Below are 22,394 nucleotides of genomic sequence, written 5' to 3' on the forward strand. Positions count from 1 at the left end.
TGGTGGTGGTGGGGGGGGTGAGAATATAGCCCCGCCCCTCCCTTCCTCCCCCCTCCCCCCGCCCCTAACCTCGACTCCCCGAAACGTCACTGAGAGTCGAGCTGATGAGTTCGTGGAGGTCGTTCCTGAGGGTATCGATCCAGGCCCGCTCTGGTGTCACTGTGGTGATTATCCGAACCGGTCCCGGGTTCTTCCCTAGGTCTACTCGGCCTCAAGTGAGACACCCGCTGTGGTGCAGTAAACATCGTCACTGGGGGGAGACAAAGGCGGCCGGGCGCGGTGCTGGCCACCAACCCCCTCGTGTGCCCTGTTGGCCTTCACAGGTGCCGCTCGCTAACAGCACTTGCCCCAAACAGTCTCTTGAAGGCTATACGGGGGATCTTTGTCTTTTGTGTGTCACTGTGTGTGTGTGGGGAGCGGTGGTGCAGCGGTTAGCGCTACGCTGCGCTACTAACCCGGCGAACCGAGTTCGATTCCCGCTCACGGCCAACAACGGCGACGATTATTTGAACCGGTTGTGGGCCTCCCCTAGGTCGACTCAGCCTCAAATGAGTACCTGGTGTAGTGGTGTGTAGTAAACATCGCCACAAGGGAGACAAAGGCGGCCGGGCGTGATGCTCGCCACCCAGCCTCCCTCTTGTGCCGTGCCGGCCTTAATAGGTGCTCGCTAACAGCACTTGCCCCAACAGTATGTGTAGGCTATGCGGGGAACCTTTGTCTTTGTATTTCAACGCGTTGACTTTTTGACCGCAGTGCTTAACGAGTGAGAATTGCTCATCCGACTTCAAAGAGGAGAGAGCGGCAGAGAGAGGCAGGAGAGAGAGGAGAGAGAGGGGACAGAGGCAGGAGAGAGAGGAGAGAGGGGCAGGAGAGAGAGGCAGGAGAGAGAGGCAGGAGAGAGAGGAGAGAGGGGCAGGAGAGAGAGGCAGGGGAAAGAGAGGAGAGAGAGGCAGGAGAGAGAGGAGAGAGAGGAGAGAGGGGCAGGAGAGAGAGAGAGAGGGGAGAGAGGCAGGAGAGAGAGGAGAGAGGGGCAGGAGAGAGAGAGAGAGAGGGGAGAGAGGCAGGAGAGAGAGGAGAGAGGGGCATGAGAGAGAAGAGAGAGGGGAGAGAGGCAGGAGAGAGAGGAGAGAGAGGCAGGGGAGAGAAGAGAGAGAGGCAGGAGAGGCAGGAGAGAGAGAGAGGAGAGAGGCAGGAGAGAGAGGCAGGAGAGAGAGGCAGGAGAGAGAGAGAGAGAGGCAGGAGAGAGAGGCAGGAGAGAGAGGCAGGAGAGAGAGAGAGGCAGGAGAGAGAGGAGAGGCAGAGAGGGGGGTAGAGAGAGAGGGAAGGGGAAAGAATTTTTTTTTGTGTCTTTCACTTAAAGGGGGGGGGGGTTACATAAAGCAAAGCAAAGCATTAAAAAAACAAAAAACGAAATGATGAACGGAGCAAAGAGCCGACTACACCGAGCATCTTCTTGTTTCTTCTGATCGTAAAAAAAGAGAGAGAGGCAGGGGAGAGAGGAGAGAGAGGCAGGGGAGAGAGAGGCAGGGGAGGCAGGAGAGAGAGGGAGGGGTGCGTGGTGGGGGTGTTAGATGGAGGGAAAAAGAGAACAGAGGAGGGGAGGAGGGAGAGGCAACGGAGAGGGAGGGAGGAGGGAGCGGGGGTGGTGAGGGTGAGGGGAAGGGGGGGAGAGGCTACGGAGAGGGAGGAGGGAGCGGGGGTGGAGGGGAGGGGGCGGAGAGGGGGGGCAACGGAGAGGGAGAAAGGGAGCGGGGTTGCTGTCCGTGGTGCTGATTTCACGAGACGCGGCTGGAGATGAGAGAAAGAGGAAGGGGAGAGCGAAGGGAAGAGAGAGGGAAGGGAGGAGAAGGGCTCAGTCCCACCCACCGCCTCCGATTGGCTGAGCGGAGGCTGAATTTATCCTTCCCTGCTGCACGCGTTTTGCGCAGTGTCTGTGGTGAGAGAGAGAGAGAGGAGAGAGAGACACAGGGAGACGAGGAGACGCGGGGAGGCGAGGAGACACGGGGACAGAGACACTGAGAGGCGAGGAGACACGGGGAGGGAGACACGGGGAGGCGAGGAGACACGGAGAGAGAGAGACACGGACAGAGGGACTCACTCTGCTTCTCGTCACGGATTCATTGTGCACCTGGGCGTCCCGTGGACATCTGGATTTTAATTTAGACAGAGACAGACGGACGGACAGGGAGTGGAATCGAGACAAACACAGGGGCAGAGAGACAGAGAGATACACACGCGCAATATATAGAGACGTACAGGCAGCCCGGTATTGACACACACACACTGAACACGTACATTGACACACACTGACACACACACTGAACACGTACATTGACACACGCACTGACACACACAGTCACACACACACTGACACACACTGTCACACACACTGACACACACACACACTGACACACACACACTGTCACACACACACACACTGCCACACACACACTGTCACACACACACTGACACACACACACTGACACACACACACACTGACACACACACTGACACACACACACACACTGACACACACACACACTGACACACTGTCACACACACACTGACACACTGTCACATACACACTGACACACACTGTCACACACACTGACACACACTCACTGACACACACTGTCACACACACTGACACGCACATTTATATACACACACACACACTGATATTGGCAGACCCACACGCACTGACACACACGTGCACCCATCACACACAGACACGCTGCTACACACACACACTAACACACACGTTATGCACACAATGTAACCTTTAATTGAATCTTAGAGAAACCAACATCATCAGCATCATTTATCGTAATGATAGAGACATACGCTATCACACTGATAAACGCACACACGCACGCTCATATACACAAAGGTCCCCCGAGTAGCCTGAACAGACGGTGGGGGCAAGTGCTGTTAGCGAGCACCTATGAAGGCCGGAACAGCGCACGAGGGGGTAGGTGACCAGCACCACGCCCGCACACACTGATCACACACGCACATTGATAGATACACACAAACACACATTGATAGATACACACACACACATACACACATATAGATAGATACACACACACATAGATAGATACACACACATTGATAGATACACACACTCACATTGATAGATACACACCCACATACACACAGATAGATACACACATACATAGATAAATACACACACATTGATAGATACACACACACATAGATAGATACACACACATTGATAGATACACACACACATTGATAGATACACACACACATTGATAGATACACACACACATTGATAGATACACACAAACACACATTGATAGATACACACAAACACACATAGATAGATACACACACATAGATAGATACACACACATAAATACACATATACATAGATACACACACATTGATAGATACACACACACATTGATAGATACACACAAACACACATAGATACACACACGTAGATAGATACACACACACATTGATAGATACACACACAGAGAGATAGATGCACACAGATAGATAGATACACACAGATAGATAGATTCACACACACAGATAGACACACACACATAGATAGATACACACACACATTGATAGACGCACACACAGATAGACACACACACGTAGATAGATACACACACACACATAGATAGACACACACACACACACATAGATTCACACACGCGTACACACTCACACTCACAGATTCACACACGCGTACACACAGGTACAAACTCACAGATTCACACACGCGTACACACTCACACTCACAGATTCACACACGCGTACACACAGGTACAAACTCACAGATTCACACACGCGTACACACTCACACTCACAGATTCACACACGCGTACAAACTCACAGATTCACACACGCGTACACACAGGTACAAACTCACAGATTCACACACGCGTACAAACTCACAGATTCACACACGCGTACACACTCACACTCACAGATTCACACACGCGTACACACAGGTACAAACTCACAGATTCACACACGCGTACACACTCACACTCACAGATTAACACACGCGTACACACTCACACTCACAGATTCACACACGCGTACACACTCACACTCACAGATTCACACACGCGTACACACTCACACTCACAGATTCACACACAGGTACAAACTCACAGATTCACACACGCGTACACACTCACAGATTCACACACGCGTACAAACTCACAGATTCACACACGCGTACACACTCACACTCACAGATTCACACACGCGTACACACTCACACTCACAGATTCACACACAGGTACAAACTCACAGATTCACACACGCTCATGGATGACTGCACACCGACATGAACATTAATGCACGCGCACAAGATCTAAGATGCGGGAACATTCACACAGACAAGGTAAGACACAGATCCCCCGTATAGCCTTAACAGACTGGAGTAGCAAGTGCTGTTAGCACCTATGAAGGCCGGCACGGCACACGAGGGGGTGGGTGGCCAGCATCACGCTCGGCCGTCTTTGTCTCTCTAGTGGAGATGTTTACTACACACCGCACCGATACTCATTTGAGGCTGAGTCGACCTAAGGGAGGCCCAGCATCGGTTCAGATAATCGTCACTGGCGGTGAGCGGGAATCGAACCCGGGACGTCCGGTTCGTAGCGCAGCGTAGCGCTAACCGCTGCACCACCGCTCCCCACGCACACACAGACACGCAGACAGACACACACACAGACACACAGACAGACAGACACACACATACACAAACACACAGACAGACAGACGCACACACAAACACACACACACACAGACAGACACGCAGACAGACAGACACACACACAGACACACACACATACACACACAGACAGACACACACACACAGACACAGACAGACACGCACACAGACAGACAGACACACAGACACACACACAGACACACACAGACAGACACGCACACAGACAGACAGACACACACAGACACACACACAGACACACGCGCACGATCTCCCGTCGTGCGACCCCGAGCGCCTGATAAGTCGGTGACGCGGGGGGGGGAGCAACGGGAGGAGCCGTCCAGTGGAGCAGGGTGGGGACACAGAGAGACAGGGAGACAGAGACACGGGGAGACAGAGACACGGGGAGACAGAGACACGGGGAGACAGAGACACGGGAAGACAAAGACACGGGGAGACGGAGGGAGACAGAGGGAGACAGAGATACGGGAAGACAGAAGAACGGGGAGACAGAGTGAGACAGAGACGCGGGGAGACAGAGACAAGAGGAGACAAAGGGAGACAGAGACACGAGGAGACAGAGGGAGACAGAGACGCGAAGTCGGAGACGGGAGCGAGCAAGGCAGGAGTTGCCCGATATGAGGACCCCAAGCGCCGAATCATCGTCGAGGAACACTTGAGGTGAGAAGATCGGGATTGTGGGTGTGTGAGTGAGTCTCAGTGGGAGTCTGGGTGGGTGAGTTAGTCTCAGTGGGAGTCTGGGTGGGTGGGAGTCTGGGTGGGTGAGTGAGTCTCAGTGGGAGTCTGGGTGGGTGAGTTAGTCTCAGTGGGAGTCTGGGTGGGTGAGTTAGTCTCAGTGGGAGTCTGGGTGGGTGGGAGTCTGGGTGGGTGAGTTAGTCTCAGTGGGAGTCTGGGTGGGTGAGTGAGTCTCAGTGGGAGTCTGGGTGGGTGAGTTAGTCTCAGTGGGAGTCTGGGTGGGTGTGTGAGTCTCAGTGGGAGTCTGGGTGGGTGAGTTAGTCTCAGTGGGAGTCTGGGTGGGTGAGTTAGTCTCAGTGGGAGTCTGGGTGGGTGAGTGAGTCTCAGTGGGAGTCTGGGTGGGTGAGTGAGTCTCAGTGGGAGTCTGGGTGGGTGAGTGAGTCTCAGTGGGAGTCTGGGTGGGTGAGTGAGTCTCAGTGGGAGTCTGGGTGGGTGAGTTAGTCTCAGTAGGAGTCTGGGTGGGTGAGTGAGTCTCAGTGGGAGTCTGGGTGGGTGAGTGAGTCTCAGTGGGAGTCTGGGTGGGTGAGTGAGTCTCAGTGGGAGTCTGGGTGGGTGAGTTAGTCTCAGTGGGAGTCTGGGTGGGTGAGTTAGTCTCAGTGGGAGTCTGGGTGGGTGAGTGAGTCTCAGTGGGAGTCTGGGTGGGTGAGTGAGTCTCAGTGGGAGTCTGGGTGGGTGAGTTAGTCTCAGTGGGAGTATGGGTGGGTGAGAGAGTCTCAGTGGGAGTCTGGGTGGGTGGGAGTCTGGATGGGTGGGAGTCTGGGTGGGTGGGAGTCTGGGTGGATGAGGGTCTGGGTGGGTGGGAGTCTGGGTGGGTGAGAGTCTGGGTGGGTGGGTGGGAGTCTGGGTGGGTAGGAATCTGGGTGGGAGTCTGGGTGGGTGGGAGTCTAGGTGGGTGGGTGGAGTCTGGGTTGGTGGGAGGGAGTCTGGGTGGGTGGGAGGGAGTCTGGGTGGGTGAGGGTCTGGGTGGGTGGGAGTCTGGTTGGGTGAGAGTCTGGTTGGGTGGGAGTCTGGCTGGGTGGGAGGGAGGGAGTCTGGGTGGGTGAAGGTCTGGGTGGGTGGGAGTCTGGGTGGGTGGGAATCTGGTTGGGTGGGAGTCTGGTTGGGTGGGAATCTGGGTCTGAGTCTGGGTGGGTGAGGGTCTGGGTGGGTGGGAGTCTGGGTGGGTAAGAGTCTGGGTGGGTGGGAGTCTGGTTGGGTGAGAGTCTGGGTGGGTGAGGGTCTGGGTGGGTGGGAGTCTGGGTGGGTGGGAGTCTGGGTGGGTGGGAGTCTGGGTGGGTGGGAGTCTGGGTGGGTGGGAGTCTGGTTGGGTGGGAGTCTGGGTGGGTGGGAGTCTTGGTGGGTGGGATTCTGGGTGGGTTAGAGTCTGGGTGGGTGAGGGTCTGAGTGGGTGCCAGTCTGGGTGGGTGGGAGTCTGGGTTGGTGGGAGTCTGGGTAGGTGAGGGTCTGGGTGGGTGGGAGTCTGGGTGAGAGTCTGGGTGGGTGGGAGTCTGGGTGGGCGGGAGTCTGGGTGGGTTAGAGTCTGGGTGGGTGGGAGTCTGGGTGGGTGAGAGTCTGGGTGGGAGGGAGTCTGGATGGGTCAGAGTCTGGGTTGGTGGCAGTCTGGGGGGGTGGGAGTCTGGGTGGGTGCGAGTCTGGGTGGGTGAGAGTCTGGGTGGGTGGAAGTCTCGGTGTGAGTCTGGGTGGGTGGGAGTCTGGGTGGGTGAGGGTCTCGGTGTGAGTCTGGGTGGGTGGGAGTCTGGGTGGGTGGGAATCTGGGTGGGTGGGTGGGGTTAGGGTCTGAGTGGCTGGGAGTCTGGGTGGGTGGGAGTCTGGGTGGGTGGGAGTCTGCGTGAGAGTCTGGGTGGGTGGGAGTCTGGGTGGGACGGAGTCTGGGTGGGTGAGAGTCTGGGTGTGTGGGAATCTAGGTGGGTGGGTTGGTGGAGTCTGGGTGGTTGGGAATCTGGGTGGGTGGGAGTCTGGGTGGCAGTCTGGGTGGGTGGGAGTCTGGGTGGGTGGGAATCTGGATGGGTGGGTGGAGTCTGGGTGGGTGGGAGTCTGGGTGGGTGGGAGTCTGGGTGGGTGGGAGTCTGGGTGGGTGGGAATCTGGGTGGGTAGGAGTCTGGGTGGGTGGGAGTCTGGGTGGGTGGGAGTCTGGGTGGGTGGGAGTCTGGGTGGGTTAGAGTCTGGGTGGTTGGGAGTCTGGGTGGGAGTCTGGGTGGCAGTCTGGGTGGGTGGGAGTCTGGGTGGGTGGGAATCTGGATGGGTGGGTGGAGTCTGGGTGGGTGGGAGTATGGGTGGGTGGGAGTCTGGGTGGGTGGGAGTCTGGGTGGGTAGGAGTCTGGGTGGGTGGGAGTCTGGGTGGGTGAGGGTCTGGGTGGGTGGGAGTCTGCGTGGGTGGGAGTCTGGGTGGGTGGGAGTCTGGGTGGGTGAGACTCTGGGTTGATGGGAGTCTAGGTGGGTGGGAGTATGGGTGGGAGTCTGGGTGGGTGGGAGTTTGCGTGAGTGGGAATCTGGGTGGGTGGGTGGAGTCTGGGTGGGTGGGAGTCTGGGTGGGTGGGAGTCTGGGTGGGTGGGAATCTGGGTGGGTAGGAGTCTGGGTGGGTGGGAGTCTGGGTGGGTGGGAGTCTGGGTGGGTGGGAGTCTGGGTGGGTTAGAGTCTGGGTGGTTGGGAGTCTGGGTGGGAGTCTGGGTGGCAGTCTGGGTGGGTGGGAGTCTGGGTGGGTGGGAATCTGGATGGGTGGGTGGAGTCTGGGTGGGTGGGAGTCTGGGTGGGTGGGAGTCTGGGTGGGTGGGAGTCTGGGTGGGTGGGAATCTGGGTGGGTAGGAGTCTGGGTGGGTGGGAGTCTGGGTGGGTGAGGGTCTGGGTGGGTGGGAGTCTGGGTGGGTGGGAGTCTTGGTGGGTGGGATTCTGGGTGGGTTAGAGTCTGGGTGGGTGAGGGTCTGAGTGGGTGCCAGTCTGGGTGGGTGGGAGTCTGGGTTGGTGGGAGTCTGGGTAGGTGAGGGTCTGGGTGGGTGGGAGTCTGGGTGAGAGTCTGGGTGGGTGGGAGTCTGGGTGGGCGGGAGTCTGGGTGGGTTAGAGTCTGGGTGGGTGGGAGTCTGGGTGGGTGAGAGTCTGGGTGGGAGGGAGTCTGGATGGGTCAGAGTCTGGGTTGGTGGCAGTCTGGGGGGGTGGGAGTCTGGGTGGGTGCGAGTCTGGGTGGGTGAGAGTCTGGGTGGGTGGAAGTCTCGGTGTGAGTCTGGGTGGGTGGGAGTCTGGGTGGGTGAGGGTCTCGGTGTGAGTCTGGGTGGGTGGGAGTCTGGGTGGGTGGGAATCTGGGTGGGTGGGTGGGGTTAGGGTCTGAGTGGCTGGGAGTCTGGGTGGGTGGGAGTCTGGGTGGGTGGGAGTCTGCGTGAGAGTCTGGGTGGGTGGGAGTCTGGGTGGGACGGAGTCTGGGTGGGTGAGAGTCTGGGTGTGTGGGAATCTAGGTGGGTGGGTTGGTGGAGTCTGGGTGGTTGGGAATCTGGGTGGGTGGGAGTCTGGGTGGCAGTCTGGGTGGGTGGGAGTCTGGGTGGGTGGGAATCTGGATGGGTGGGTGGAGTCTGGGTGGGTGGGAGTCTGGGTGGGTGGGAGTCTGGGTGGGTGGGAGTCTGGGTGGGTGGGAATCTGGGTGGGTAGGAGTCTGGGTGGGTGGGAGTCTGGGTGGGTGGGAGTCTGGGTGGGTGGGAGTCTGGGTGGGTTAGAGTCTGGGTGGTTGGGAGTCTGGGTGGGAGTCTGGGTGGCAGTCTGGGTGGGTGGGAGTCTGGGTGGGTGGGAATCTGGATGGGTGGGTGGAGTCTGGGTGGGTGGGAGTATGGGTGGGTGGGAGTCTGGGTGGGTGGGAGTCTGGGTGGGTAGGAGTCTGGGTGGGTGGGAGTCTGGGTGGGTGAGGGTCTGGGTGGGTGGGAGTCTGCGTGGGTGGGAGTCTGGGTGGGTGGGAGTCTGGGTGGGTGAGACTCTGGGTTGATGGGAGTCTAGGTGGGTGGGAGTATGGGTGGGAGTCTGGGTGGGTGGGAGTTTGCGTGAGTGGGAATCTGGGTGGGTGGGTGGAGTCTGGGTGGGTGGGAGTCTGGGTGGGTGGGAGTCTGGGTGGGTGGGAATCTGGGTGGGTAGGAGTCTGGGTGGGTGGGAGTCTGGGTGGGTGGGAGTCTGGGTGGGTGGGAGTCTGGGTGGGTTAGAGTCTGGGTGGTTGGGAGTCTGGGTGGGAGTCTGGGTGGCAGTCTGGGTGGGTGGGAGTCTGGGTGGGTGGGAATCTGGATGGGTGGGTGGAGTCTGGGTGGGTGGGAGTCTGGGTGGGTGGGAGTCTGGGTGGGTGGGAGTCTGGGTGGGTGGGAATCTGGGTGGGTAGGAGTCTGGGTGGGTGGGAGTCTGGGTGGGTGAGGGTCTGGGTGGGTGGGAGTCTGCGTGGGTGGGAGTCTGGGTGGGTGGGAGTCTGGGTGGGTGAGACTCTGGGTTGATGGAAGTCTAGGTGGGTGGGAGTATGGGTGGGAGTCTGGGTGGGTGGGAGTTTGCGTGGGTGGGAATCTGGGTGGGTGGGTGGAGTCTGGGTGGGTGGGAGTCTGGGTGGGTGGGAGTCTGGGTGGGTGGGAGTCTGGGTGGGTGGGAATCTGTGTGGGTGGAGCCTGGGTGCGTGGGAGTCTGGGTGGGTCGGAGTCTGGGTGGGTGGGAGTCTGGGTGGGTGGGAGTCTGGGTGGGTGAGAGTCTGTTTGGGTGGGAGTCTGGGTGGGTGGGAGTCTGGGTGGGTGGGCGTCTGGGTGGGTGGGAGTCTGGGTGGGTGGGAGTCTGGGTGGGTGGGAGTCTGGGTGGATGAAAGTCTGGGTGGGTGGGAGTCTGGGTGGGTGAGAGTCTGGGTGGGTGAGAGTCTGGGTGTGTGAGAGTCTGGGTGGGTGGGAGTCTGGGTGGGTGGGAGTCTGGGTGGGTGAGAGTCTGGGTGGGTGGGAGTCTGGGTGGGAGTCTGGGTGGGATGGAGTCTGGGTGGGTGGGAGTCTGGGTGGGTGGGAGTCTGGGTGGGTGGGAGTCTGGGTGGGTGGGAGTCTGGGTGGGTGGGAGTCTGGGTGGGTGGGAGTCTGGGTGGGTGGGAGTCTGGGTGGGTGAGAGTCTGGGTGGGTGGGAGTCTGGGTGGGAGTCTGGGTGGGATGGAGTCTGGGTGGGTGGGAGTCTGGGTGGGTGGGAGTCTGGGTGGGTGAGAGTCTGGGTGGGTGGGAGTCTGGGTGGGTGGAAGTCTGGGTGGTTGGGAGTCTGGGTGGGTGAGGGTCTGGGTGGGTGGGAGTCTGGGTGGGTGGGAGTCTGGGTGGGTGGGTGGAGTCTGGGTGGGTGAGATTCTGGGTTGGAGGGAGTCTGGATGGGTGAGAGTCTGGGTGGGCGGGAGTCTGGGTGGGTGAGAGTCTGGGTGGGTGGGAGTCTGGGTGGGTGAGATTCTGGGTTGGACGGAGTCTGGATGGGTGAGAGTCTGGGTGGGTGGGAGTCTGGGTGGGTGGGAGTCTGGGTGGGTGGGAGTTTGCGTGGGTGGGAATCTGGGTGGGTGGGTGGAGTCTGGGTGGGTGGGAGTCTGGGTGGGTGGGAGTCTGGGTGGGTGGGAATCTGGGTGGGTAGGAGTCTGGGTGGGTGGGAGTCTGGGTGGGTGGGAGTCTGGGTGGGTGGGAGTCTGGGTGGGTTAGAGTCTGGGTGGTTGGGAGTCTGGGTGGGAGTCTGGGTGGCAGTCTGGGTGAGTGGGAGTCTGGGTGGGTGGGAATCTGGATGGGTGGGTGGAGTCTGGGTGGGTGGGAGTCTGGGTGGGTGGGAGTCTGGGTGGGTGGGAGTCTGGGTGGGTGGGAATCTGGGTGGGTAGGAGTCTGGGTGGGTGGGAGTCTGGGTGGGTGAGGGTCTGGGTGGGTGGGAGTCTGCGTGGGTGGGAGTCTGGGTGGGTGGGAGTCTGGGTGGGTGAGACTCTGGGTTGATGGAAGTCTAGGTGGGTGGGAGTATGGGTGGGAGTCTGGCTGGGTGGGAGTTTGCGTGGGTGGGAATCTGGGTGGGTGGGTGGAGTCTGGGTGGGTGGGAGTCTGGGTGGGTGGGATTCTGGGTGGGTGGGAGTCTGGGTGGGTGGGAATCTGTGTGGGTGGAGCCTGGGTGCGTGGGAGTCTGGGTGGGTGGGAGTCTGGGTGGGTGGGAATCTGTGTGGGTGGAGCCTGGGTGCGTGGGAGTCTGGGTGGGTGGGAGTCTGGGTGGGTGGGAGTCTGGGTGGGTGGGAGTCTGGGTGGGTGAGAGTCTGTTTGGGTGGGAGTCTGGGTGGGTGGGAGTCTGGGTGGGTGGGCGTCTGGGTGGGTGGGAGTCTGGGTGGGTGGGAGTCTGGGTGGGTGGGAGTCTGGGTGGGTGGGAGTCTGGGTGGATGAAAGTCTGGGTGGGTGGGAGTCTGGGTGGGTGAGAGTCTGGGTGGGTGAGAGTCTGGGTGTGTGAGAGTCTGGGTGGGTGGGAGTCTGGGTGGGTGGGAGTCTGGGTGGGTGAGGGTCTGGGTGGGTGGGAGTCTGGGTGGGAGTCTGGGTGGGATGGAGTCTGGGTGGGTGGGAGTCTGGGTGGGTGGGAGTCTGGGTGGGTGGGAGTCTGGGTGGGTGGGAGTCTGGGTGGGTGGGAGTCTGGGTGGGTGGGAGTCTGGGTGGGTGGGAGTCTGGGTGGGTGAGAGTCTGGGTGGGTGGGAGTCTGGGTGGGAGTCTGGGTGGGATGGAGTCTGGGTGGGTGGGAGTCTGGGTGGGTGGGAGTCTGGGTGGGTGGGAGTCTGGGTGGGTGGGAGTCTGGGTGGGTGAGGGTCTGGGTGGGTGGGAGTCTGGGTGGGTGAGGGTCTGGGTGGGTGGGAGTCTGGGTGGGTGGGAGTCTGGGTGGGTGGGTGGAGTCTGGGTGGGTCGGAGGGAGTCTGGGTGGGTGAGAGTCTGGGTGTGTGGGAGTCTGGGTGGGTGGAAGTCTGGGTGGTTGGGAGTCTGGGTGGGTGAGGGTCTGGGTGGGTGGGAGTCTGGGTGGGTGAGGGTCTGGGTGGGTGGGAGTCTGGGTGGGTGAGATTCTGGGTTGGAGGGAGTCTGGATGGGTGAGAGTCTGGGTGGGCGGGAGTCTGGGTGGGTGAGAGTCTGGGTGGGTGAGATTCTGGGTTGGACGGAGTCTGGATGGGTGAGAGTCTGGGTGGGTGGGAGTCTGGGTGGGTGGGAGTCTGGGTGGGTGGGAGTTTGCGTGGGTGGGAATCTGGGTGGGTGGGTGGAGTCTGGGTGGGTGGGAGTCTGGGTGGGTGGGAGTCTGGGTGGGTGGGAATCTGGGTGGGTAGGAGTCTGGGTGGGTGGGAGTCTGGGTGGGTGGGAGTCTGGGTGGGTGGGAGTCTGGGTGGGTTAGAGTCTGGGTGGTTGGGAGTCTGGGTGGGAGTCTGGGTGGCAGTCTGGGTGAGTGGGAGTCTGGGTGGGTGGGAATCTGGATGGGTGGGTGGAGTCTGGGTGGGTGGGAGTCTGGGTGGGTGGGAGTCTGGGTGGGTGGGAGTCTGGGTGGGTGGGAATCTGGGTGGGTAGGAGTCTGGGTGGGTGGGAGTCTGGGTGGGTGAGGGTCTGGGTGGGTGGGAGTCTGCGTGGGTGGGAGTCTGGGTGGGTGGGAGTCTGGGTGTGTGAGACTCTGGGTTGATGGAAGTCTAGGTGGGTGGGAGTATGGGTGGGAGTCTGGGTGGGTGGGAGTTTGCGTGGGTGGGAATCTGGGTGGGTGGGTGGAGTCTGGGTGGGTGGGAGTCTGGGTGGGTGGGAGTCTGGGTGGGTGGGAGTCTGGGTGGGTGGGAATCTGTGTGGGTGTAGCCTGGGTGCGTGGGAGTCTGGGTGGGTGGGAGTCTGGGTGGGTGGGAGTCTGGGTGGGTGGGAGTCTGGGTGGGTGAGAGTCTGTTTGGGTGGGAGTCTGGGTGGGTGGGAGTCTGGGTGGGTGGGCGTCTGGGTGGGTGGGAGTCTGGGTGGGTGGGAGTCTGGGTGGGTGGGAGTCTGGGTGGATGAAAGTCTGGGTGGGTGGGAGTCTGGGTGGGTGAGAGTCTGGGTGGGTGAGAGTCTGGGTGTGTGAGAGTCTGGGTGGGTGGGAGTCTGGGTGGGTGGGAGTCTGGGTGGGTGAGAGTCTGGGTGGGTGGGAGTCTGGGTGGGAGTCTGGGTGGGATGGAGTCTGGGTGGGTGGGAGTCTGGGTGGGTGGGAGTCTGGGTGGGTGGGAGTCTGGCTGGGTGGGAGTCTGGGTGGGTGGGAGTCTGGGTGGGTGGGAGTCTGGGTGGGTGGGAGTCTGGGTGGGTGGGAGTCTGGGTGGGTGGGAGTCTGGGTGGATGAAATTCTGGGTGGGTGGGAGTCTGGGTGGGTGAGAGTCTGGGTGGGTGAGAGTCTGGGTGTGTGAGAGTCTGGGTGTGTGAGAGTCTGGGTGGGTGGGAGTCTGGGTGGGTGGGAGTCTGGGTGGGTGAGAGTCTGGGTGGGTGGGAGTCTGGGTGGGTGTCTGGGTGGGATGGAGTCTGGGTGGGTGGGAGTCTGGGTGGGTGGGAGTCTGGGTGGGTGGGAGTCTGGGTGGGTGGGAGTCTGGGTGGGTGAGGGTCTGGGTGGGTGGGAGTCTGGGTGGGTGAGGGTCTGGGTGGGTGGGAGTCTGGGTGGGTGGGAGTCTGGGTGGGTGGGTGGAGTCTGGGTGGGTCGGAGGGAGTCTGGGTGGGTGAGAGTCTGGGTGTGTGGGAGTCTGGGTGGGTGGAAGTCTGGGTGGTTGGGAGTCTGGGTGGGTGAGGGTCTGGGTGGGTGGGAGTCTGGGTGGGTGAGGGTCTGGGTGGGTGGGAGTCTGGGTGGGTGAGATTCTGGGTTGGAGAGAGTCTGGATGGGTGAGAGTCTGGGTGGGCGGGAGTCTGGGTGGGTGAGAGTCTGGGTGGGTGGGAGTCTGGGTGGGTGAGATTCTGGGTTGGACGGAGTCTGGATGGGTGAGAGTCTGGGTGGGTGGGAGTCTGGGTGGGTGGGAGTCTGGGTGGGTGGGAGTCAGGGTGAGAGTCTGGGTGGGTGGGAGTCTGGGTGGGTGGGAGTCTGGGTGGGTGGGAATCTGGGTGGGTGGGTGGAGTCTGGGTGGGTGGGAGGGAGGCTGGGTGGGTGAGAGTCTGGGTGGGTGGGAGTCTGGGTGGGTGGGAGTCTGGGTGGGTGGAAGTCTGGGTGGGTGAGAGTCTGGGTGGGAGTGAGTCTGGATGGGTGAGAGTCTGGGTGGGTGGGAGTCTGGGTGGGTGGGAGTCTGGGTGAGAGTCTGGGTGGGTGGGACTCTGGGTGGGTGGGAATCTGGGTGGGTGGTTTGGTGGAGTCTGGGTGGGTGAGAGTCTGGGTGGGTGGGAGTCTGGATGGGTGGGAGTCTGGGTGGGTGAGAGTCTGGGTGGGTGGGAGTCTGGGTGGGTGGGAGTCTGGGTGGGAGTCTGGGTGGGTGGGAATCTGGATGGGTGGGTGGAGTCTGGGTGGGTGGGAGTCTGGGTGGGTGGGAGTCTGGGTGGGTAAGGGTCTGGGTGTGTGGGAGTCTGGTTGGGTGAGAGTCTGGGTGGGTGAGGGTCTGGGTGGGTGAGGGTCTGGGTGGGTGGGAGTCTGGGTGGGTGAGAGTCTGGGTGGGTGAGGGTCTGGGTGGGTGGGAGTCTGGGTGGGTGGGAGTCTGGGTGGGTTAGAGTCTGGGTGGGTGAGGGTTTGAGTGGGTGGGAGTCTGGGTGGGTGGGAGTCTGGATGGGTGAGGGTCTGGGTGGGTGGGAGTCTGGGTGAGAGTCTGGGTGGGTGGGAGTCTGGGTGGGCGGGAGTCTGGGTTGGTGAGAGTCTGGGTGGGTGGGAGTCTGGGTGGGTGAGAGTCTGGGTGGGAGGGAGTCTGGATGGGTGAGAGTCTGGGTGGGTGGGAGTCTGGGTGGGTGGGAGTCTCGGTGGGAGTCTGGGTGGGTGGGAGTCTGGGTGGGTGAGGGTGTGGGTGGGAGTCTGGGTGGGTGGGAGTCTGGGTGGGAGTCTTGGTGGGTGGGAGTCTGGGTGGGTGGGAATCTGTGTGGGTGGGAGGAGTCTGGGTGGGTGGGGGGAGGCTGGGTGGGTGAGAGTCTGGGTGGGTGGGAGTCTGGGTGGGTGGGAGTCTGGGTGGGTGGGAGTCTGGGTGGATGGGAGCCTGGGTGGGTTAGAGTTTGGGTGGGTGAGAGTTTGGGTGGGTGGGAGTCTGGGTGGGCGGGAGTCTGGGTGGGTGGGAGTCTGGGTGGGTGGGAATCTGGGTCGGTGGGTGGAGTCTGGGTGGGTGGGAGGGAGTCTGGGTGGGTGGGAGGGAGTCTGGGTGTTTGATTGTCTGGGTGGGTGGGAGTCTGGGTGGGTGAGGGTCTGGGTGTTAGTCTGGGTGAGTGAGAGTCTGGGTGGGTGAGGGTCTGGGTGGGTGGGAGTCTGGGTGGGTGGGAGTCTGGGTGGGTGGGAGTCTGGATGGGTGAGGGTCTGGGTGGGTGGGAGTCTGGGTGAGCGTCTGGGTGGGTGGCAGTCTGGGTGGGCGGGAGTCTGGGTTGGTGAGAGTCTGGGTGGGTGGGAGTCTGGGTGGGTGAGAGTCTGGGTGGGAGGGAGTCTGGATGGGTGAGAGTCTGGGTGGGTGGGAGTCTGGGTGGGTGGGAGTCTCGGTGGGAGTCTGGGTGGGTGGGAGCCTGGGTGGGTGAGGGTGTGGGTGGGTGGGAGTTTGGGTGGGTGGGAGTCTGGGTGGATGGGAGCCTGGGTGGGTTAGAGTTTGGGTGGGTGAGAGTTTGGGTGGGTGGGAGTCTGGGTGGGCGGGAGTCCGGGTGGGTGGGAGTCTGGGTGGGTGGGAATCTGGGTCGGTGGGTGGAGTCTGGGTGGGTGGGAGGGAGTCTGGGTGGGTGGGAGGGAGTCTGGGTGTTTGATTGTCTGGGTGGGTGGGAGTCTGGGTGGGTGAGGGTCTGGGTGGGTGGGAGTGTGGGTGGGTGGGAGTCTGGATGGGTGAGGGTCTGGGTGGGTGGGAGTCTGGGTGAGAGTCTGGGTGGGTGGGAGTCTGGGTGGGCGGGAGTCTGGGTTGGTGAGAGTCTGGGTGGGTGGGAGTCTGGGTGGGTGAGAGTCTGGGTGGGAGGGAGTCTGGATGGGTGAGAGTCTGGGTGGGTGGGAGTCTGGGTGGTTGGGAGTCTCGGTGGGAGTCTGGGTGGGTGGGAGCCTGGGTGGGTGAGGGTGTGGGTGGGAGTCTGGGTGGGTGGGAGTCTGGGTGGGAGTCTGGGTGGGTGGGAGTCTGGGTGGGTGGGAATCTGGGTGGGTGGGTGGAGTCTGGGTGGGTGGGAGGCTGGTTGGGTGAGAGTCTGGGTGGGTGGGAGTCTGGGTGGGTGGGAGTCTGGGTGGGTGGGAGTCTGGGTGGATGGGAGCCTGGGTGGGTTAGAGTTTGGGTGGGTGAGAGTTTGGGTGGGTGGGAGTCTGGGTGGGCGGGAGACTGGGTGGGTGGGAGTCTGGGTCGGTGGGTGGAGTCTGGGTTGGTGGGAGGGAGTCTGGGTGGGTGGGAGGGAGTCTGGGTGTTTGATTGTCTGGGTGGGTGGGAGTCTGGGTGGGTGAGGGTCTGGGTGGGTGGGAGTCTGGGTGGGTGAGAGTCTGGGTGGGTGAGGGTCTGGGTAGGTGGGAGTCTGGGTGGGTGGGAGTCTGGGTGGGTTAGAGTCTGGGTGGGTGAGGGTCTGAGTGGGTGGGAGTCTGGGTGAGAGTCTGGGTGGGTGGGAGTCTGGGTGAGAGTCTGGGTGGGTGGGAGTCTGGGTGGGCGGGAGTCTGGGTTGGTGAGAGTCTGGGTGGGTGGGAGTCTGGGTGGGTGAGAGTCTTGGTGGGAGGGAGTCTGGATGGGTGGGAGTCTGGGTGGGTGGGAGTCTGGGTGGGTGGAAGTCTCGGTGGGAGTCTGGGTGGGTGGGAGTCTGGGTGGGTGGGAGTCTGGGTGGGTGGGAGTCTGGGTGGGTGGGAGTCTGGGTGGGTGGGAGTCTGGTTGGGTGGGAGTCTGAGTGGGTGGGAGTCTTGGTGGGTGGGATTCTGGGTGGTTTAGAGTCTGGGTGGGTGAGGGTCTGAGTGGGTGCCAGTCTGGGTGGGTGGGAGTCTGGGTTGGTGGGAGTCTGGGTGGGTGAGGGTCTGGGTGGGAGTCTGGGTGAGAGTCTGGGTGGGTGGGAGTCTGGGTGGGCGGGAGTCTGGGTGGGTGAGAGTCTGGGTGGGTGGGAGTCTGGGTGGGTGAGAGTCTGGGTGGCAGGGAGTCTGGATGGGTGAGAGTCTGGGTTGGTGGCAGTCTGGGGGGGTGGGAGTCTGGGTGGGTGCGAGTCTGGGTGGGTGAGAGTCTGGGTGGGTGGAAGTCTCGGTGTGAGTCTGGGTGGGTGGGAATCTGGGTGGGTGAGGGTCTCGGTGTGAGTCTGGGTGGGTGGGAGTCTGGGTTGGTGGGAATCTGGGTGGGTGGGTGGGATTAGGGTCTGAGTGGGTGGGAGTCTGGGTTGGTGGGAGTGTGGGTGGGTGGGAGTCTGCGTGAGAGTCTGGGTGGGTGGGAGTCTGGGTGGGAGGGAGTCTGGGTGGGTGAGAGTCTGGGTGTGTGGGAATCTGGGTGGGTGGGTTGGTGGAGTCTGGGTGGGTGAGAGTCTGGGTGGGTGGGAGTCTGGGTGGGTGGGAGTCTGGGTGGGTGAGAGTCTGGGTGGTTGGGAGTCTGGGTGGGTGGGAGTCTGGGTGGCAGTCTGGGTGGGTGGGAGTCTGGGTGGGTGGGAATCTGGATGGGTGGGTGGAGTCTGGGTGGGTGGGAGTCTGGGTGGGTGGGAGTCTGGGTGGGTGGGAGTCTGGGTGGGTGGGAGTCTGGGTGGGTGGGAATCTGGGTGGGTAGGAGTCTGGGTGGGTGGGAGTCTGGGTGGGAGTCTGGGTGGGTGGGAGTCTGAGTGGGTTAGAGTCTGGGTGGTTGGGAGTCTGGGTGGGTGGGAGTCTGGGTGGCAGTCTGGGTGGGTGGGAGTCTGGGTGGGTGGGAATCTGGATGGGTGGGTGGAGTCTGGGTGGGTGGGAGTCTGGGTGGGTGGGAGTCTGAGTGGGTGGGAGTCTGGGTGGGTGGGAATCTGGGTGGGTAGGAGTCTGGGTGGGTGGGAGTCTGGGTGGGTGAGGGTCTGGGTGGGTGGGAGTCTGCGTGGGTGGGAGTCTGGGTGGGTGGGAGTCTGGGTGGGTGAGACTCTGGGTTGATGGGAGTCTGGGTGGGTGAGAGTCTGTTTGGGTGGGAGTCTGGGTGGGTTTGGGAGTCTGGGTGGGTGGGAGTCTGGGTGGGTGGGTGGAGTCTGGGTGGGTGGGAGTCTGGGTGGGTGGGAGTCTGGGTGGGTGGGAATCTGTGTGGGTGGAGTCTGGGTGCGTGGGAGTCTGGGTGGGTGGGAGTCTGGGTGGGTGGGAGTCTGGGTGGGTGGGAGTCTGGGTGGGTGAGAGTCTGTTTGGGTGGGAGTCTGGGTGGGTTTGGGAGTCTGGGTGGGTGGGAGTCTGGGTGGGTGGGAGTCTGGGTGGGTGGGAGTCTGGGTGGATGAAAGTCTGGGTGGGTGGGAGTCTGGGTGGGTGAGAGTCTGGGTGGGTGGGAGTCTGGGTGGGTGAGAGTCTGGGTGGGTGGGAGTCTGGGTGGGAGTCTGGGTGGGGTGGAGTCTAGGTGGGTGGGAGTCTGGGTGGGTGGGAGTCTGGGTGGGTGGGAGTCTGTGTGGGTGAGAGTCTGGGTGGGTGGGAGTCTGGGTGGGTGGGAGTCTGGGTGGGTTAGAGTCTGGGTGGGTGCGAGTCTGGGTGGGTGGGAGTCTGGGTGGGTGGGAGTCTGGGTGGGTGAGAGACTGGGTGGGTGGGAGTCTGGGTGGGAGTCTGGGTAAGATGGAGTCTAGGTGGGTGGGAGTCTGGGTGGGAGTCTGGGTGGGTGGGAGTCTGTGTGGGTGAGAGTCTGGGTGGGTGGAAGTCTGGGTGGGTGGGAGTCTGGGTGGGTTAGAGTCTGGGTGGGTGCGAGTCTGGGTGGGTGGGAGTCTGGGTGGGTGGGAGTCTGGGTGGGTGAGAGACTGGGTGGGTGGGAGTCTGGGTGGGAGTCTGGGTAGGATGGAGTCTAGGTGGGTGGGAGTCTGGGTGGGAGTCTGGGTGGGTGGGAGTCTGTGTGGGTGAGAGTCTGGGTGGGTGGAAGTCTGGGTGGGTGGGAGTCTGGGTGGGTTAGAGTCTGGGTGGGTGGGAGTCTGGGTGGGTGGGAGTCTGGGTGAGAGTCTGACTGAGTGATTGTCTGGGTGGGTGGGAGTCTGGGTGGGTGACTGGTTGGGGAGGGGGGGTGGGACCCTCTGTGGATGGCCTGGAGGGTGACTAGTCGACCTGATGGATGTGTGCCCAGTCTAATGGCGTGGTGTGTACGGGAGGGACGGTGGTCTGGGTGGCTGGCTCCCTCGCCTTTCGGGGTTATCGGCGTTTCTCATCGCTTGTCTGCCCGGCTGTGTGACTCGCGTGGGCGTTGCTTCCGTTGACCGGGTGGCCGTCTTCGCTGTTGGCAAGATGTGTAGCTGGGTGGTCGCGTGAGTGGCTGTGGTAGTTCTAGCGGTCGGCGCTACGCTGCGCTGCGAACCCAGGCCACCAGAGTTCGACTCCCGCTCACGGCCACCGACCCCGGTGACGATGATCTGAACCAGTCTTGGGCCTCCCCTAGGTCGAAGCGGCCTCAAATGAGTACCTGGTGCGATTTGTGAACATCGCCACTCACCCCATCGCGTGCCGTGCCGGCCTGCATAGGTGCTGCTACTCGCTAACAGCACTTGCCCCAATAGTCCGTTACAGGCTACACGGGGGATCTTTGTCCATGTTGTTGTTGCTGTTGCGACCGTGCGTCTGGGTTTACGGATTCGATGCACGGATGGGCGTCTCATCATCACGTCCCGTCGTGTGGGCGCTCGTGCGTCTGGTCAACACCGCTTCGAGTACTGGGCGAGTGAGTTGCGTGTCGAACGTGACCCGTGCCGGCTGGGAGGCGACACGTGGCCCGGGTTCACGTGCTGGCGGCTCGCCTGGTGTGGCGGAGTTCGCCCCGGCAGGCGGATGGCGACCGGCTAAATGAAGAAGTGATCGAGCTGGGTAGATGAAGAAGTGAGGCGAGGAGGGGGGGAGTGGAGGTAGGAGATTTGGGGGAGAGCTTTTGGGATTTTGCTGTCATAGGCGAGGGGGGGCGGTGTGGGGGGGGGGGGAGGCACACCCCCGTTATTTCACGTACACCTTCGGTAAATATCAAATAAACTAAAAAAGTATATTTGTATTTTACCAGGCAAGGGTGCCCACTGAGCTATGTGGCAGCTTTCTTGTTCAGAAGCGACCATTGTTATGGCAAAACGATAGCCCAACGGGGTGGCTTCTCGGCGTGACAATGAACAGCGGCAGCCAAAACTCTCTCAACGCGCAGCGATGTTGATTCTAAATGTGGAGGACTCGGAGACAAAATCCACGCGACCACAGAGAGAGAGAGAGAGACACGCAAACTCCAAATATATAGCAGCAGGCGTCAGGGTCGGGATCGAACCCACGACCTCCTGTAGTACAGGCGAGGTAGTTAACATCTCACCACAGAGAGAGAAAGACACGCAAACTCCAAATATACAGCAGCAGGCGTCAGGGTCGGGATGGAACCCACGACCTCCTGTATACCAGGCGAGGTAGTTAACATCTCACCATGGAGAGAGAGAGACACGCAAACTCCAAATATACAGCAGCAGGCGTCAGGGTCGGGATGGAACCCCCGACCTCCTGTAGACCAGGCGAGGTAGTTAACATCTCACCACGGGGAGAGAGAGAGACACGCAAACTCAAAATATACAGCAGCAGGCGTCAGGGTCGGGATCGAACCCACGACCTCCTGTATACCAGGCGAGGTAGTTAACATCTCCTAGCCACCGAAATCAGCACCGCGACTCTCCCACCGATTGTCAGACGCGAGCGAGGGATATCCGTGGCTGTGTGGACCACGTGGGGACCAGCTGGGAGTCAAGGTCAAACTCGCCCCTGCTAGTTCACTACGGTCATCATCATCAGCAGCATTACTCTCATCATCATCATCAGCAGCAGCAGCAGTATCATCAGCAGCAGTATCATCAGCAGCAGTATCATCAGCAGCAGCAGTGAAATAATAATCAGCCATCTGGAGCAATTTTATAATCATTAGCAGAAGTAGTGCCATGGATATCGTCATCAGCAGTAATATAATCATTAAAATCATCATCGTTATCATCAGCAGCAGCAGCAGTAGAATCATCATAATTATCAACAGAAGCAGTCATCATCAGCAGCAGTATCATCATTATCATCATCATTATCAGCAATAATATCATCATAATTATCAAAGAAATCAGTATGATAATTATCATCACAAGTATCATCAGCACCAGTATCATCATTAAATTTCATCATCAGTATTATAATTATAAGCAGCAGTAGTCTATCATCTTCATCAGCAATAGTATCATCATCAGCAGCAGCAGTGTCATCATCATCAGCAGCAGTGTCATCAGCAGCAGTAGTGTCATCAGCAGCAGCAGTGTCATCAGCTGCAGTAGTGTCATCAGCAGCAGTAGTGTCATCATCATCAGCAGCAATAGTAGTATCATCAGCAGCAATAGTAGTATCATCAGCAGCAGTAGTGTCATCATCATCAGCAGCAGTAGTAGTTTCATTAGCAGCAGTAATATCATCATCATCAGCAGCAGCAGTGTGATCATCAGCAGCAGTAGTATCATCAGCAGCAGCAACAGTAGTATCATCATCATCATCAGCAGCAGCGTCATCAGCAGTAGTAGTATCATCAGCAGCAGTAGTAGTATGATCATCATCAGCAGTAGTATCATCAGCAGCAGTGTAATCATCAGCAGCAGCAGTAGTGTCAGCAGCAGTAGTGTCATCAGCAGCAGTAGTGTCATCAGCAGCAGTAGTGTCATCATCAGCAGCAGCAATAGTAGTATCATCAGCAGCAATAGTAATATCATCAGC

At 60.4% G+C, this 22,394-nt stretch overlaps 1 protein-coding gene across 1 annotated transcript in view; it reads left to right on the forward strand.

Annotated features, from left to right (window-relative positions):
• The first annotated feature begins 1,786 nt into the window (after positions 1-1,786).
• LOC116955695 (uncharacterized) overlaps positions 1,787-22,394 on the forward strand; it is a 97,256-nt gene continuing 76,648 nt past the window's right edge. Inside the window, exon 1 of the mRNA XM_076053383.1 lies at positions 1,787-5,404. The gene's annotated coding sequence lies outside the window, so the exon portion shown is untranslated. The remainder of the gene's footprint in view (positions 5,405-22,394) is intronic.

The sequence above is a fragment of the Petromyzon marinus genome, chromosome 61 (assembly GCF_048934315.1).
Source record: "Petromyzon marinus isolate PM22_M1 ecotype Great Lakes invasive population chromosome 61, UKy_Petmar_22M1.pri1.0, whole genome shotgun sequence".
Lineage (NCBI taxonomy): Eukaryota > Metazoa > Chordata > Hyperoartia > Petromyzontiformes > Petromyzontidae > Petromyzon > Petromyzon marinus.